The 3,324-nt window shown below is 37.1% G+C and overlaps 1 non-coding gene across 1 annotated transcript; it reads left to right on the top strand.

Annotated features, from left to right (window-relative positions):
- Positions 1 to 319: 319 nt before the first annotated feature.
- Positions 320 to 392, top strand: TRNAP-CGG (transfer RNA proline (anticodon CGG)). The gene has a single exon. It is a non-coding gene; the product is annotated as a tRNA-Pro (tRNA).
- Positions 393 to 3,324: the final 2,932 nt, after the last annotated feature.

The following is a 3,324-nucleotide window of genomic DNA, read 5'->3' as shown; positions in this document are numbered from 1 at the left end:
GTATTACATGCTCATAGTATAAGCAATACAAATTCAACAAGGTTCACTTATCAGCAATAAGAAACACAATCATCGCTCTTAAGCAAATGTTGTACGGGTTCTGAGGAGCGCCTGCACACGTACCAAGCGCTCTGACCACTGAGCTACGCCGAATTCAATCCACAGCACCGGATCGAATTCTCCTCCTTCAATATTTCCCTTTGTGGCCTGACTCCAAGTTGACATTGGACATATACGTCAACATATATGCCTAACTTGGAGTAAGGCCACAAAGGGAAGCCCCGAAGGAGGAGAATTCGATCCGGTGCTGTGGATTGAATTCGGCGTAGCTCAGTGGTCAGAGCGCTTGGTACGGAGGACCAAGGACCCGGGTTCGATCCCCGGCGCCGGAGCGAGTTTTTCTCCTCAAATATTAATTACATTTCCTTGTTAAATGATTTATTCACGTTTGATAAATAACATGTTTTTGACAGTCATAATACCAAAATACAGTGGTTCCCAACCTTTTTCGACTGACGGCACACTTTACTGAACGCCCAGGATATCGCGACGCACTTATTTTTTAAATAATAATAATAATAATAATAATAATAATAATAATAATAATAATAATAATAATAATACTGTAATAACCAGTGCTTTTTTCTGGAGAAAAATGTGGTGAAAATCTGTTTAGAATATTTTATAACAAACGGGAGATTATTACTGTTAATTGCACAGGAATTTTGTCATTTCTAACCTCCTCCTCGTCCAACTAAGACTTTCAAGGTGTCTAAACCGTTCCAGAGCATTCCGCCAGAAAAAAAAACAACTTTTGCTCACATTATTTGAATTAGCACTGCTATCATCTAACCCAGAAATGGAAATATAAAAATTGGAGATTTATCCTTCGAAGAGGTGGAAAAATTCAAATATCTTGGAGCAACAGTAACAAATATAAATGACACTCAGGAGGAAATTAAACGCAGAATAAATATGGGAAATGCGTGTTATTATTCGGTTGAGAAGCTTTTATCATCTAGTCTGCTGTCAAAAAATCTGAAAGTTAGAATTTATAAAACAGTTATATTACCGGTTGTTGTATATGGTTGTGAAGCTTGGACTCTCACTTTGAGAGAGAAACAGAGATTGAGGGTGTTTGAGAATAAGGTTCTTAGGAAAATATTTAGGCTAAGAGGGATGAAGTTACAGGAGAATGGAGAAAGTTACACTACGCAGAGCTGCAAGCATTGTATTCTTCACTTGACATAATTAGGAACATTAAATCCAGACGATTGAGATGGGCAGGGCATGTAGCACGTATGGGCGAATCCAGAAATGCATATAAAATGTTAGTTGGGAGGCCGACGGGAAAAAGACCTTTGGGGAGGCCGAGACGTAGGTGGGAAGATAATATTAAAATGGATTTGAGGGAGGTGGAATATGATGGTAGAGACTGGATTAATCTTGCTCAGGACAGGGATCAATGGCGGGCTTATGTGAGGGCGGCAATGAACCTCTGGGTTCCTTAAAAGCCAATAAGTAAGTAAGTAATCATCTAACCCAGAACTTGATTCAGGTTGTTTTTTTTCGAATTAAAAATTTGTCCATGATACAATCTAAATAAAGCACTTTTGATAAAATAGTCACACTATCACCTGCTCACACATGTATACTGAAACTGACGAATGTGTTCTGACGATTCTAAACTCTATTTTTTACTAAGTGCGAAGAGTAAACGAATTACTAAGCATTGTTCATTTTCATTCGAATTAACGACAGGCAGAAAAATTAAACTAAGCGTTGTTGCAGATGTTAACGTTTCATTGATAAAGTCTGTTTATAAGACTTCGTTGTAAATAAAAACATGCAATGTAAAGAGACTTTCTGGATGGCATAACATTTATTTTTCAGTTCCAAAATTCCGCAACACACTCCATGGGGCTGCGCGATACACCGGTTGGGAACCCCTGCCATAATATACCGGACACTTTTTATAACGGTCATTTAACGACTGGTTGTTTAATGAGAGTGAACATTTAATGACTGTAGACATATTCTATACTGGATATTTGATGACTGGGGACATTTTTCGTACTGGAAATTAATGAGGATGGACATTTTTTGCTAATTGACTGATAATCACTTTAAATTATCACTTTTGTTTTATCGTTACTACTTGAAAATTGTTTTCTCGTATATAGACTTATTTAGATGCGTTTCCAATTCACTGTGGGCTAAAGCAAGGAGATGCACTATCACCTTTACTTTTTAACTTTGCTCTAGAGTATGCCATTAGGAAAGTCCAGGATAACAGAGAGGGTTTGGAATTGAACGGGTTACATCAGCTGCTTGTCTATGCGGATGACGTGAATATGTTAGGAGAAAATCCACAGACGATTAGGGAAAACAGAGGAATTTTACTGGAAGCAAGTAAAGAGATAGGTTTGGAAGTAAATCCCGAAAAGACAAAGTATATGATTATGTCTCGTGACGATAATATTGTACGAAATGGGAATATAAAAATTGGAAATTTATCTTTTGAAGAGGTGGAGAAGTTCAAATATCTTGGAGCAACAGTAACAAATATAAATGATATTCGGGAGGAAATTAAACACAGAATAAATATGATGATAGGACCAATGGCGGGCTTATGCGAGGGCGGCAATGAACCTCCGGGTTCCTTAAAAGCCAGTAAGTATGTAAACAAGTAAGTAAGTGTAAGTAAGTAAGATTATTTAGAAGTTCATCGAATGCTATATTAAGTGAGAACAATACAATTTGTGATTAGGCAGTTAAGTTGACTCTACTTGCTTCCGGGTATGATAAACCCCGCAGAGAATTAAAATTCTGTGCGATGTGCAACTGTCTGTTGTCACGTGACAACCGAAGAGAGTAGAGTCTAACGCCGTCCGTGTTGAGAGCATGGAGTGAGGTTGCCAGTTGTCCCTAAGGACCAATTCATTATTGCCACAGTGTGAAAAAAGTTTAGTGAAATAAAAAAAAAAAAACTCCGCTGATCCAATTTTCAGGACGGAAGTAAAATTACTTGTGTAGCAACAGACGTAATGAAAGCTTATTACTGTTATTTGTATTCAATTTCACTTCAATTACACTAGCAAATTCTATTGTAATGAGACAACAAAACGTTCATTAGCATTTAAAAATAAAATTTGATAATTGCTTTGCTTCATTTTCTTCCATGCAGATTACTCGCATATTTTTAATCACTAAATGCTTCAATTACACATTGTATAAAACAATTACTAGCTTGCAATCAGTGGCGGCTAGTGACTTCTCACATTGGGTGTGCACACTTGTATTATCTTCTATACAAAATCATCA

The sequence above is a fragment of the Periplaneta americana genome, chromosome 2 (genome assembly GCF_040183065.1).
Source record: "Periplaneta americana isolate PAMFEO1 chromosome 2, P.americana_PAMFEO1_priV1, whole genome shotgun sequence".
Taxonomy (NCBI): Eukaryota; Metazoa; Arthropoda; class Insecta; order Blattodea; family Blattidae; genus Periplaneta; species Periplaneta americana.
Note: the sequence above shows the minus strand (reverse complement) of the source record. Positions and strands in the feature narration are given on the sequence as shown.